The sequence below is a fragment of the Narcine bancroftii genome, chromosome 4 (assembly GCF_036971445.1).
Source record: "Narcine bancroftii isolate sNarBan1 chromosome 4, sNarBan1.hap1, whole genome shotgun sequence".
NCBI lineage: Eukaryota > Metazoa > Chordata > Chondrichthyes > Torpediniformes > Narcinidae > Narcine > Narcine bancroftii.
The window spans coordinates 233,724,736-233,740,149 of NC_091472.1; the positions used below are offsets into that span (position 1 = coordinate 233,724,736).

The 15,414-nt window shown below is 42.6% G+C and overlaps 1 protein-coding gene across 4 annotated transcripts in view; it reads left to right on the forward strand.

Moving 5' to 3' along the window:
• The window catches only part of LOC138761718 (abl interactor 2), a 172,398-nt gene that overhangs the window by 93,593 nt on the left and 63,391 nt on the right, over positions 1-15,414 (forward strand). The window lies entirely within an intron of this gene.

The window sequence follows — 15,414 nt, forward strand, 5'->3', positions numbered from 1 at the left end:
TCTCGTTTGTACCTCCGCCTTTCTCCACATCAACTCTATCTATATCCCTAATAATTTTAAATACCTTAATCAAATCCCCTCTCAACCTTCTATGCTGCAAAGAATAAAGAACTAACTTATTTATCCTTTCCCTATAACTTCGACCCTGTAACCCCAGCAACATTCTAGTAAATCTCTGCCCTCTCTCCAATTTGTTGATATCTTTCCTATACTTTGGTGAGCAAAACTGTACACAATACTCCCAAGTTTGGCCTCACCAATCCCTTGTACAATTTTAACATAACATCCCAGCTCCTATACTCAATGCTCTGATTTATAAATGCCAACTCTCTTCACCACCCTATCCACATGTGACTTCACCTTCAGGGAACTATGTACCATATTCCTAGTTCCCTCTGTTCTATTGCACTCTTCAATGTCCTACCATGCACCATAGCCCTACCATAATGTAACACCTCACACTTATCTGCATTAAACTCCATCTGCCATCTTTCAGCCCACTCTTCTCACTGGCCTAAATCCCTCTGCAAGCTTTGAAGCCCTCCTTCAGCATCCACAGCTTCACCTATCTTAGTTTCATCTGCATACTGGCTAATCCAATTTACCACCCCATCTTCCAAATCATTAATGGAAATGACAAATAGTAATGGACCCAATACTGGACCCTGAGGCACACACTAATCACCACTAACAAGACACCCCTGCCCTTTCCCATGTTTAAAAAAATTATACACCAATGCCTCTGTAGTTCAACAGTGTTAATCGAGTCTATTTTCTCTGTCTTGTCAAGATGTGTGCATTGAGCACCAAAGGTTTCCACCATTGAGTGACCATAAATTTGGGCAGAATGAAGGGAGTTCTCTTCCTTTTGCAGAATAACAGTATGGTTCTGTAATAAAGTTGTTGAGCACTGTTATGTTTTACCAGCAGCAACTGAGAAACACATAAACAGAAAGGTTAAGATTAACATAAAATTTATTAACAATAATAGAATTACTTAACCCCTGAACATAAACCTTTATGGCAACTCTACATGAACAACAGATATTTACAAGGTATATGTGGGGAAAAAAACCCCAGACCATTACAGTCCAAGACCATAAAACCTCAAGTCAGTAACAGCTCGCAAAGTCTGGTCTCCAGGCTTGGGATTATTAGTTTGGTTGCACGCTGGTCTTCTAGTTGGACATGGGGAGGCAGATGGCCGTGATTACTGTAAGCATGATCACTGTAGACTTATGACTCTCCTGAGTTTTGAATTTGGCAACAACACCTATGATTTCTTCCTAGTCACAACATGAGGTTCATGTCTCCGAAGCCCACTTTAGGGTTAACAAGTGACCTTCTGTCACACAAGTCTTCCCCTCTAAACACCCTGTCTTGGGTTGTCAAGTGACTCCTGTCACGCGAAATACTCCCTTTGGAAACGAAACACACACACGCGCACACACACACACACACCACACACACACACACACACACACACACACACACACACACACACACACACACACACACACACACACACACGCCTTCAGCTCCCCCTACTGCTGGAATGAGGTTGACAGCAGCGGGTACCCTCTCTGCAAGCCCACATCTCTTCCAGCACTTGGCTCTTGCGCCTTTGACAGCTGTCAGCTTTGCTAGCGCTACTTCAGCACTTCACAGCAGCGCAAGATCCTTTCTTTCCCCTTTCGGTTCAGTCCTGTCCCTGGTCTTAAAATAAAATTGTCCAGGCTCCATAACATGCACTGTTTGCTTCATGCTGGAAGGAATAGCACAGAATAGATATGTGGAGAATTTCCTTCGACATTATGGAAAAAATGTGACCCTGTGGCAGTGCACTCTCTCATGGCGAACCGGCCCCGCGTGTAACGCCACGTGGCGGGGCAGCCATGGGAAGATGGCGCTGTTAGGGTTTCTCTCTGCCTCAAGTCTCCTGCCCAGCTCGTGCATAGAGCAGCGATTATGATGTCACAATGCACAAGGTGACTGAGCTCATGCGCTGAATTTGAATAAAAAGTCATTAACGACTTTCAATGTGGTGGCTGAGTCTTTCTTGGCTGTGTCCAGCACTACATTGGTGACCCCATTGAGCCCAGGCACCTCTCTGGTCTCAAGAACATGGATCCGGCAGAGATCAACGGCGTTGCCATCAAACTGCCCCCCTTCTGGACACATCACCCGCGTACATGGTTCGGGCAGGCGGAGGGCAGTTTCAATTGAGAAACATTTCAGCAGACGCCACAATGTTCTACCACGTCGTGAGGGTGCTGGATGAAGAAATGGCAACCAGGGTGGACGATCTAATACACAACCCACCGGGTGAGGGTAAATATCCTGCCCTCAAGAACCTGCTCCTTGGCACTTTCAGGCTCTCCCTTCAGCAGGATCCCTCCAGGCTCCTGCACCTCGACGGGCTTGAGGATTCCATACCATAGGCCCTAATGGACGAAATGCTGGTGCTCGCGGAGGATCACAAATCTTGTTTCCTATTCCGTCAGATCTTCCTCGAGCAGATGCCCGGAGACATCCAACTACTCCTGGTGGTTGAGGACTTCATGGATCCACGCCGAGTCACAGCCGAGCAGACACCCTTTGGCACACCAAGAGGTCAAATGAAACAGCCCTCAATCAGGTTGCACAACCAAGAGCCAGGTGGCCGCAACACTCCCCCAATCACAAGCTGGAGGGGCACCATTCCACCTGGTGCTTTTACTATCAGCACTGGGGAGTGCAAGCTCGTATGTGCCGACAACCGTGTAACTAGCAGGGGAAACGACCTGGCCAGCCTCTGTTGATGGCTGCGTCGGCTGGTCACATGGACAGCCTCCTTCATGTTACCGACAAGTCCACCGGCCGACGTTTCCTGGTGGACACAGGAGCGGAGCTGAGCGTCCTGCCCCCCACAGCCCTCAAGAGACGTGCCTGATCTCATGGTCCCACCCTGAGGGCCAATGTTTCCAACATCAATAACTTCAGTACCCGCAAGGCGCAGATCCAGATCGGGAAAGAGAAATTCCGCTGGAAGTTTGTGTTAGCCTCAGTGGGTACAGCGTTGTTAGGGGCTGACTTCCTGAGGGCACATGGACTGTTGGTTGACATGAAGGGCAAGAGGCTGGTCAATGCTCGCACCTTCCATTCAGTGCACCTGGACGCCACGAACGCCTGCAGGCCCGAGATCGCCGCCATTGCCATTTCCAGGGACGAGTATTCGAACATACTCCATGAGTTCCCCACTATCCTTCAACCACAATTCAGCGCCACCTTACCCCAGCACGGGGTATACCACCATATCTCCACGCAGGGTCCCCCACTGCACGCCAAGCCCAGACCACTTCCACCCGAGAAGCTGCAGCTGATAAAGGAGGAGATTTCCTGGCTGCAGGAGTTGAGGATCGTCCATCGCTCGGACAGCGCGTGGGCATACCCTCTCCACATGGTCCCCAAATCCTCCGGGGGCTGGAGACCTTGCGGCGATTACCGGCGTTTGAATGATGCGTAGGTTGATCTGTTGCAGGGGTATCATCAGATCCCGGTCCACCCCGAGGACATCGGCAAGGTGGCGATCATCACCCCCTTTGGCCTCTCTGAATTCCTGTGTATGCCTTTCGGCCTCAAGAATGTGGCTGTGTCCAGCACTACAACCCCATCATAGTGGTGTAATAGTTAGTGTGAGTACCATAGCACCTGTGACCTTGGTAGGACTCTGACCTGGGGTTGGTAATGTATATACCAACAGTCTCATCAAACCGGGAAATAAATTTTAAAAAACAAATAATACAATATAATTCCGATTATCTGAAACAGTCGGGAGGGACCAGGCCCATTTCAGATAAACTTTTTTTTCGGAGAACCAGTCATTATTTTAAAAACAGCCCAGTAGCAACACCAAATCACTTGTAACAGTGTTTAAACAACAACAAACAACAAGGTAAGGCTTTTTAAGCATTAAAATAATATTTAATTCTCACCAAAAATAATGGTGGCCACTGCTGAGCACTGACACTTCTCCACCAAAGCTCCACTCCTGCCTGGGAGCTTGAGGTCCCCACCGCCGCCCGGAGCCTGAGGTCTGCTGTTGTCAGTGCCGGGAGCCCAAGGTCTACTGCTCCCAGCATCAGGAGCCCAAGGTCCTCTACTACCATCATTGGGAGCCTGAGATCTGGTGCTGCCACCTCCGGGAGCCTGAGGTCTGGTGCAGCCACCTCCAGGAGCCCGAGGTTCGTTGCTGCCACCTCCGGGAGCCCGAGGTTCGTTGCTGCCAGCACCTGGAACCCGAGGTCTGCTGCTGCTGGGAGCCTGACATCTCTAGTCAGTTCGGCCCTGAAAAAAATTCAGATGAATGAGGATTTTGGAGAATCCAATTTCGGATCATTGGAGTTGTACTGTAACAAAGAATAAAATAATAGGTAAAAAATTATATATGTTTAAAATTGTTCTCTGAAGTAACACATAAACCTTTGGTGAAGATGGGAGCAAATAACCAGTGGAGTGCCTTGGTCTTGCTTTGCTCTTAGCTGTGTGAATAAAATTGTATGAAACAGCAATGGCATCACCCAGGATGAAGAGCTGGGGTTTTTTTTCTCCCCCCTCTCCCTTCCCTTTTCTTTCCCTTATTTAGTTCTTACTTATACATTATTTTTACATCTTTATATGTAGTTTGTCATCGTTCTTCATTCTTGTTACATCTCTTCATCTCTCTTTCTGTCCTGCAGACATTCTGCAAATTCTCATGCTTGCTCCAGATCCGAGAACAGTCTGTTTTGCTCCCCCTGGATAACTATTTTAAGCACAGCTGGATATCTTAACATAAATTTATAGCCTTTTTTCCATAGGATCGATTTTGTTGTGTTAAACTCCTTCCTCTCCTTTAGGAGTTCAAAACTTATATCTGGGTTAAAAAAATTATTTTTTGACCCTTGTACTCCAATGGTTTTTTGTCTTCTCTAATTTTATTCCTTGCCTTCTCCAATATATTTTCTCTTGTCGTGTGTCTCAGAAATTCTACTAAAACGGATCTTGGTTTTTGTTGTGACTGTGGTTTCGGGGCTAGTGTGCCCTTTCTATTTCCATTCCTTCCTGTATTTCTGGCATTCCCAGGACTTTTGGGACCCATTCTTTTATAAATTCTTTCATATTTTTGCCTTCTTCATCTTCCTTTAGGCCCACTATCTTTATAATGTTTCTCCTACTATAGTTTTCCATTATATCCATCTTCGGAGCTAACAACTTTTGTGTTTCTTTAACTTTTTTGTCATTTTCTTCCAATTTTCTTCTTAAGTCATTCACTTCCATTTCTATAGCCATTTCTCATTCTTCCACATTTTTTAATCTTTTCCCTATTTCTGTCATGACCAGCTCTATTGTACTCACTTTTTATTCTGTACTTTTCATTTTTCTTTTCATTTCACTAAATTCTAATGTCAACCATTCTTTTAATGCTTTCATTTGTTCTTGAATTTTTTTAAAATCTATGTACTGTCCATTTATTTTACCTTCTATTTCTCTATGCAGAGCTTGGTCTTCTTTTTCTTCTTCTTCTGTGACTGCTCTTGGGTTTGTGTCTTCTGCTTCTCTTCCTTGTATCTGTGTCTCTTCTGAATTTCTTGTTGAGCTGCTTGCCTCAGTTTGTTGGGTGTTTTTTTCCATGGCTTCTTGTTGTTGGTCCTCTTCTTCTTCTATCTGTTGGGCTTCCTGTTGCTGTTTTTCTTTCTTATCACTCCCTTTCCCGTTGCTTTCCTCTTCTTCCAGCCGAGAGCCCTGCCGTCAGGCATCTCTCAACTGGTTGCACTGTGTAAGTTCACTCCACAGCTGGACCCCCTCCCGTCGGTGTTTTCTTTTTCCTTGTGTGCATTTGCGCACTTCTGTTTGGCTCAGTGAGCCATTTTTGCAGTCTCATGGTCGGGAGGTCGCGACCCTGCAGGGTTTCCACTAACCTCGGGGAGCGGGCTCCTCTGTCCACAGTGGGTCCCTGCCTCTTCATGCATCTTTCTTTTTTTTCCCGTTGTTTTTGGTTTTTCCTTCTTAGATGCCATTTTCTTTCTTTTCTCCACAACTTTATCTTTTATTTGTTGTGTTTTGTGGTTTTTGAGCTTTGCGTTTTCTTCACTTTATTTCTTCTTTTCTGGAGAGGGCTGGTATTCTCCTACTGGCCACTACTCCATCACGTTAATCCCCTCTGGATGAAGAGCTGGTTGATGCCACCTGCTGTTGGGGTGACTTTCTTAAAGTGTCTTTTTATCCCTGCTTCGTTAGAGTTTCCGGGTCAGAGGTTTTATCTGTAAACTTTGGTGGGGGGTGGGGTTTCAATTATCTATAATGTTATTGTTTGTCTTGGGCAGCTCTGTGGAGGGGAAGAACATGCAGATGTTTTCAAAGAATGTGACTGAAAATAAATTAAATACTTTAAGTTTTATATACTCATGCAAGTGAAGTTTATTCAGTGTAAGTTCAGTGTCATATTTTTGTCTTTTAAACTGTTTATTCTTAATGCAGATATATTAGTTAGGCATTAGAAGAGTGAGTTGCAAACAACGGGGAAAATACATTTATCCATCATCTACCAATCCCCAAAGGTGTCGGATAGCAAGGGTTTTACTCTCCCTATTACTGCATGGGTTTTTCTTGGGTGCTCTGTCAGTAGAATAACTGATTACCTTTACTGTGGTGGGATGCCAGGAGAGTCCTAAAAGCTCATTGTGAAGGTAATGCATGTGCCTTGTGTAATGTTTAATTGGATTTCCCTTTGAGATATTACATAAGCAAATGTTTTTTTTAAAATATGCACTGGATCTCTGCCATCTGGGTCAGGGTGGAAGTTGTAGTTGTGCCTCCAAATTATTTCACATTAATCCTTGCTGAATATGCATTATCTTGGATATTGACAAGAAGTCCTATGGAAGAATAGGTTGTTTGCACTTGCTGTTTCAACTTAAATTAGAGCATTTCAGACAAGGTCCCAAAAATATTTCTGAATCTATATTCAGATCAGTTTATTGTTCCAGACCAAACCAGAGGTTGAATCCATTTAGTGTTGTTCAGCATCACACCTCAGTATCTTGAGATATCCATGAGTAGACCGATCAATGCTGTGACTTGAAGAATCTATCCAAATCTCTATCTGTGCAAGGCACACTAATGAAATCCCATCTCTGCATTGTTTCACTGAAGTGCTGCATTGATAGCTTTTAACCATCAGATGATCCGTCACTGTCTGTGGCATTATTATTGTGAACAACTGTGAGCTTTCAAGTCAGCCAAAATTCACACAAGTAATGTTTTGCAGGAAATAGCACTTCACTTATCACTTGGTTTGTCATCAGCTTTGTGGCCAAGTATTATGAATTATCCTAACTCGAAACATCTGCGAATTCTGTGCAAAATTGGTACACTTTAACTGTATACATAATCCTTAAATGCAGAATGATAATTTCTACTTTATTTTTAATTTTTAGAAACCAATCTTACCCTCACTTGCCTTTACCTCTAATCAGTACAGAATTTAAGGCATCACAATTCCTTCTCCTGGTGTTCTTGAATCATCACGTCAAAATCCAGCCACTTTTTAAACATGCTTCAAGTAACCACAATAAAAAAATTCAGGTCTCTTGCTTAATTAAATCTGTCTGACACATTTAAAGCTCTTTGAAATCTTCCAAGGAAAAGGGCTCTATGAGTAAGACTTCTTTTAAAGAAAAGAAGCAAAATAACTCATCATTAGGTGCATTCAAGCACGAAAGAAAAATTCATTCCCTATCCTGTAACGCCGCATTAATGCTTAGACCATTGCAATTTTATTTACGGTGCCATTTAATGAAGGTGTTTCATTCATTTATGTCGTTTCTTCTATTGGGGAATGAAAAATTCCTTGATTTCAGTTTTAGAATGGGCACCATGCACAAACATCTGCGAAGATTGGAGAGAACAATATTTATTTGAAAAATTGCAGATGCTGACAGTCTTTATGTGTATTTAAAAAAAACAAAAGATGTTAGATGAATTTGGAAAATCAGGCTATGCCTCCTCCCAGAACTGCAGCCTGATCTGCTGGCTATTTATAACATTTCCAACTCGCACCCTGACCTTGCTCTTTTTTTCTCTCTATTGTGTGCACTTGTCTGTGACAAAAGCAAGAAACCAATTTTAAAATGTATCTTCCAACTACTATCTTCATTGGCAATTTGGGCCCAGTGGAAGTTAGTCATCATACAAGCCTACTGACATTTTCAGAAATGTTTGTGATCACTGTAGCGTCAAAAACATCAAGCTGTTCGGATATAGCAAGGTTCCAAGACCCATCAGTGGGACAAAGCACAAGTAAATTTGGCACTATTGACTGAGGTAAATTATTGGCCTGGGCAATGACAGCTCATAATTCTGTAGGATCTTTACTTCCCACAATAATTGGAAAAACATCAATTCTGATAGTGCTGCCCTCCTTCAGTATTCTACTGAGGGATCATCCTTGATTGTGGTCTCAAGTCTCAGCTTGAGACTTGAACCCTCTACCCAAAGGTTTTTTTTTAAATTTGCCGTGGACAAATGAAGCACAAATTCTTCAGTTACAATAGAGGAAAATCATGCATGTTTATTAATGTGGTGCCTGCCAATTATCCTATTGATCAGGCATGATCATATTGAATGATGGAGCAAGGAAAATAGACCAGGTCTACTCCTGGTCCTATCTCTTATGTTCTTATCGTGCTACTAATTATAAGTTCTGTATTTTTACACATATAACGCATGCATTATATGCATTTCTTTTACAAACCAGGTTACCCCCCCCACACCGCACGTTATATACGTATGTGCACTATACAAGAATATTTTTACACTTTTAAACTTAAACACACACAATTTATACTGGGGTGGGAAAGACTTGGTGGCAATTTATAGCAAGCGAGGGAATGTAATTTCTTTTCTTTGGCTTGGCTTCGCGGACGAAGATTTATGGAGGGGGTAAAAAGTCCACGTCAGCTGCAGGCTCGTTTGTGGCTGACAAGTCCGATGCGGGACAGGCAGACACGGTTGCAGCGGTTGCAGGGGAAAATTGGTTGGTTGGGGTTGGGTGTTGGGTTTTTCCTCCTTTGCCTTTTGTCAGTGAGGTGGGCTCTGCGGTCTTCTTCAAAGGAGGTTGCTGCCCGCCAAACTGTGAGGCGCCAAGATGCACGGTTTGAGGCGTTATCAGCCCACTGGCGGTGGTCAATGTGGCAGGCACCAAGAGATTTCTTTAGGCAGTCCTTGTACCTTTTCTTTGGTGCACCTCTGTCACGGTGGCCAGTGGAGAGCTCGCCATATAACACGATCTTGGGAAGGCGATGGTCCTCCATTCTGGAGACGTGAGAATGTAATAGGACCAATGAAAGAAACGTGCACAATTTATAGCAGGTATTTGAATTGGGTACATACAAAATGGCAAAATTCAAAATTTTGATCTTGGGAATATCACTTTGGCCTGAGATCCATGGTATTCTGAGAAATAGGATATTCTGCTAGGGCACTGCACCTTATCACTGTTAATTGCCCAGACCCGTCCCCTGAGATTAACATATCAAGTGCCACTGATCTGAGACAACATTAGTATGATTCTGCCCTTTATACAGATTCTATCACCAATGTGTATATGTACATATGTACAGATGGTAGTGTAGGATGACTGTGATTGGCTGAGAGTGTAGCCACACCTACTGGCAGGTCTTAAAGGATTACTCCTAGCCAGACCAGGTCATTCTGGACTGGTTGACCTATTTGTGATATGCTCCAGTCTTTTAGTTAATAAAAGCCTTGGTTTGGATCAACAAGTCTTTGGTTCTTTTGACGCACATTACAGCATCCTCATCACATCAAATCAAACCATTAATAAGATAAGGTTTCTTTTAAAGAAAGGCTTTTTAATTCATGTCAGAATTAAAAACCTGTTTATCTCTGAAGCCTGTCTTCAATCTATTTAACTGTTATTGTGTTGCAGGAGGATATCATCTATATAATGGACGCTTAACACCTCTGGAGGAAGTTGAATGTGTGTAAATCACAGGAGATTAACTGTGGCACATAGTGGGACTATGGAGTATGTTTTGTTTCCTGTCCCAAGTAAATGCAAATTTCTTTTGTGTGTAGGAATGTAGTATACTACACCCATGCGACATATGCATGTGTGCGCTATACGAAAATATTTTACTCAATATATGATTTTCTGCCTGTTATATGTGTGTGCACATTATAGGTGTGTGCACGTTATATGAGTGAAGATATGGTAATGTGATTTGAATGTCCTTCAAGATCTTTCTCAGAAGAATGTATTGTCCATAAATTGACAGCAAGATCTCCAATAGGCTTTGTTGTATTTATTGCTTTTTCTATGTGAGACTAATCCAATTCCTGAAATTAATTTTTATCACAATATGTCATAGGAAGAAGAGTAGGTGAGGGCACGGATGCTGGAAATAGCCATGGAGTCTATAGAAAGACTACAAGGCTGGAAGCTGATGAGGGAAGATGTGAGAAAATAAGGACCATAAAAATCTGGGAGATAGTGGCCTGGTGGTGGTCAAGAAGGAGGGAAGGGGATTATAATTAATAGGGGCAATCTAATTCACACCTGGAATAAGGAATATCTTTCACCTGCGCAACAGCTTATCATATTTATGGACAGCCGTGCAGCGTCACAACTGAGCAATTCCTCCAAGTGCAAGCATTGCGGTGATACTGCTGATTTATGCCTAGCAAGGTTTCACAAATAACAAACGAGGTGGCTGACTTAATGTATTTTAGGTGCCATTTAAGATAGTGGGAGGGTTGCTATGGTAACTCGGTGTTTGTGATCCTGAATTTTCTTTTAGTCAGACATTAAACCGCAGAGCTTCTGGGATTGTGCATTGAATCCTTAATACATTGGTGTATCAGGCTAGGTTATGTGATCGAGTCCTGAAGGGTTTCCTCTGTAGAGTAATGAGACTTAACAGTAAAGCCAGGTAACCACTTTGGTAAGTTCTCTGTAGCATTTCTAAAGTTTGATGTAAAATCCAAAAGAAAAATTCCTCTTGCAATAAACATTAAATTTTGTCATTTATTGCATGTGCATTTTATTTAATCAGTCTAGTTTTTAATCTTATGATCGGCTCTTCACTTAAACACATGCTCATTATACTTTATGGTGGTGATGTGCAGTGGTTGCGCAGTACCAAGCAATGCTATTACTGACTGGACTGTACCTTCCACCCTGGTAATTGCCTTTAAGCAGATTTGATGCATGAGTGTTCTCAAACAAATCATAGGGCAAGTATTTTTTTTAATGGAGGCCAATGAAATTAAAGCAAAGGGAGAGCAAATTACTGCTTCACTCACTTTAAAATATTGCTAGAATAAAGAAGATGGAGATTCATTATTTTTTTCACTAGGTTGTCACGAGTTCCATCTGCGTTGCTTTGACAACAGTCTTTATACGTGCCTGAATGAGTGGAAGAGATGGCACTTCTTATCTCCATGGTAACAGAAGCAACCAAGAGCTACATTCAGACAATACTTGGATTCCTTGCCATCCTACTCAGCCTGGCCTCAAAATTTTGATTGATTCATTCTGGTACCTCTATTTGCAGGCAATTGGGGATGGGTAGTGTGCACTGGCATTTTCAGGATAATTTTCTCCTCTCTGTCCGATGTTTCATTAAATAAAATCATTTTATAAATCTCCCTGCATCCTTAAGTTTGTTTTGGTCATCACTGCCAGCTGTTCACTAAAAGTACTTCTGTCTTAGAAAAAACTGCTGGAAACCAGAAATAAAAGTATTGAATGCTAGATGATCTGAGACCAGTGGTTCTCAATCTTTTTCTTTCCACTCACATACCATTTTAAGCAATCCCTATGCCATCAGTGCTCTGTGATTAGTAAGGGATTGTTTAAGGTGGTATGTGAATGGGAAGGGAAGGTTGAGAATCACTGCTCTTGACCCAATTGTTACTGAAATATTTTGTTTGAGAAAAATTGTCATTGGCCCATTTCCTTTGGAGATATGAAACCTTGCATATAATGAGTCAGTTAGGTACAATTAAAACAGTGGTTTTCAAACTTTTTAATTTTCACCCACATACCACCTTAAACAATCCCTTACTAATCACAGAGAACCTGTGGCATAGGGAATACTTAAAATGGTATGTGAGTGGAAGGAAAAAGTTTGAGAACCACTAAAATACATAGTCAAGGAATGTTGAACCCTGAATAAAGAGTGACCATTGTCCATTTGAAACATAGAATCCACTATGCTTCAACTGGATAATGTTAACTCTTTAGTTGTATCCTTTCTTGGTGCCATGATGAGGAATGTTTAATTTGTGTACATCAATGTTCGCCACAGTTTGCCCATTTGCTTTTTGTGATTCGGTTCTGCCATCCTCATTGCTTACAGTCTCAAGTAACTTGTGCCTGGGTGCACAATCCATCATCGAAGTTAGCGTGGCATATGTCTCAACTTAGGGTACCCATAAGTCACATATGACCATTGAATTATTTATTGTCACGTGTACTGACAAACAGCAAAAAAAGCTTTGCATGCAATCCAAGTAGGTCAACCCATACTTGAGTACAACAGGTCGTGCAAAAATAAAACAAAAGTGCAGGTTATAGAAGTAAAACATGAAAGTCTGCAGACACAGCGGTTGAAGTACAAACACAATGCTGGAGGAACTCAGTAGGTCAAACAGTGTAGCTTATAGATCAAAGATAAAAGTACATAACCATAATTTCGGCCTTGAGCCCTTCACCAAGGTATGACTAAATGTAGGCAGGCACCTGAACAAAAAGGTGGGGGTGGGAAGAGGGGAAGGAGGACAGTATCAAAACAAGGAGGTAATAGGTGGATAAAGAAGAGAGGGAACACCAACAAGCTGGGGGAGGAGGGATGGCTCAACGAATGGAGAGAGAGGGAGTCGAGAGCTGGAGGAAAGAAGACAAAGGGAATGGAAAAGAAAGGAGAATGGAAAGTAGGCTAGCAGAAACCAGAGAAGTCGATATTTAATGCCATCTGGTTGGACAATGCCCAGACATAAAATTAAGTGTTGCTCCTCCAATTTATGACTGGCCTTGATTGGACAGTATATGAGGCCATGAACAGACATGTCAGCATGGGAGTGGGGCGCAGAATTAAAACAGTTAGCCACTGTGAGATATCAGTCACTGATGTGGACAGATCAAAGGTACTCAGTAAAGCAATCTCCCAATCTCTCCAATGTATAGTAGGCCACAACGGGATCTCTGGATGCAGTAGATGACTCCCGCGGATACACAAGTGAAGGGTTATCGTGTTACAGAGAGAAGTACAGTGAGAACAGTGCAATGTGGTGGGGTTTGTCTTTGTTAATGTGGTAGGGATCATCTTTTACAGGTTCATTCGAGAGCTTGACAGGAGTGGGGAGAAGAGAGCGTAACTGGAACAGGATGAGTTCTTTACTATGTTCGCTGCTTTCCTAAGACAATGGGAAGTGTAGACTGAGTGGATAGAGGAGAGATTAGTTTCTTGCAGTCTTGGGCAGAACAATTCCAGCACCAAGCTCTGATGGAACCAGATTGCATACTTCCCATGGTGCATCTACAAAATTTGCTTAATAACCCTTCTTCCTGGTCCCTGGTCAGTAAACCTGAATGTGAACCCTAGCAGTCTTCCCTTCTGTCTCCATAAGCACAGAAACCAGTTGTTGCTTCCCTGTTCAAAAGCAGAAGATAATTAAACTGAGACCTTGCTGATGTAGCTTGTACCACACTGAGAGACTACATCTGAGTTCCCAATTTCCATATAGTCCCCAAATACCTGTGAATAGCATGTGCAGGATAAGCCATATAAACATCATCTATCACTGATTAACAAAATACTGACCTGCATCAGCTCCTCATATCTTCACTCTACGTATCTTCCTCAATTCTTTCTATGGTTCGGCCTCTATTGTTCTCAGCCTTAAGTACATTCATCATTTGTAGATCCACAGCCTATTTTCTTTATAGCCCCATAAAAGTTGCCTCTCGCCTTGAGACACTTTATATTGTTTAACACATGAACAATAGAAGTATAATATTCTGTTAACATGCCTTATTTATGGAAACTGTCAAGGAAAGCAAAAAAGCAATCTTTTAAAAGCTGGTTCCATGCAACATAATTTTGATTATTAGTACAAACTATGACCAATAGTAAAGCCAGATTTTTGTCTCAGGCCAGTAAGGAGTGCAATTGTGATCTGCTTCAGGCTTGAACCATAGTTTGGGTTAGAGTCATTGAAAAGCAAAATAACTGCAGTTGAAGAATTTTGAAATAGTTGATTTTGAAGTGCTTAAGGGACATTGGAGAGGCAACACACAATGAGATAGAAAAAGGAAGATAGTGAGATACTTTCTCTCATACTGAAGGCATCTAAAACGAGACATCAAGGTTTAAGGTGAGGAATAAAAGGGTTAGAGGGCTTCAGAGGCAAAATAAAATTCACCCAGAGGGTGCTGGCCATCTGGAATATGGCCTGAAAAGGCAGTGGAGGCAGCTATTATTGATACCTCATTTAACTGTTGGGGCAAGTACTTGAATTGCCAAAGCATAGAAAGCTATAGACAAAATAGGCTTGCCTTGACTCCATTTTGTTCCACCCCTTCAACCCAGTCCCTCCCCACCTATAGCAGTTATACTTCACATGCCCTCCATCACTTCAACAACTTCCATTTCCCTGGACTTGACCACCTCATGTTTACCATGGACATTCAATCACTATACACCTCCATTCTCCCATACTGAAGGCCTCACAACTCTTAATTTCTTTCATGACAACAGACCCAAACAGTCCCTCAACACCACCACCCTCTTCCGGCTGGCAGAACTTGTCCTCACCCTCATTATCTTCTCCTTTGACTCATCCCACTTTCTCCAAGTCAAAGAGGTGGCATGTACCCCAGATATGCCTACCTTTTTGATGGCTCTGTAGAGCAATCCACGCCTACACATTCCGACCGAATGGCATTAACATCAATTTCTCCCATTTCAGTTTGCCCCTCCCCCAATCTGTCCCTCTGTCCTCTTTCCTCTAGTTTTGTCTCTCGCTCCCCTTTACCCTCTTTCTTCTTTCTCCCAGTTCTGCACTCAAAGAGCCATAATTCCCCTCCCCCCCCCCCTACATCAGTTCTTGCCTTTTCTCTCTTCCTGCCCTCCTATCCTGTTGGTCTGTGCTCCTCCCCCTGCCCTTTCTTTCCTTCTCCCCAGCCTTTTAATTCAGACGCCTGCCTGCTTATTACTCATACCTTGAAGAAGGGCTCAGGCCCGAAACATCAGTCATATATCTTTACCTCTCGTGGATGCTGCAAGACCTGAGTTCCTCCATCATTTCTGTGCTTTTACTACAATCACAGCACCTACAGACTTTCATGTTTCACCCCAAATATGCATT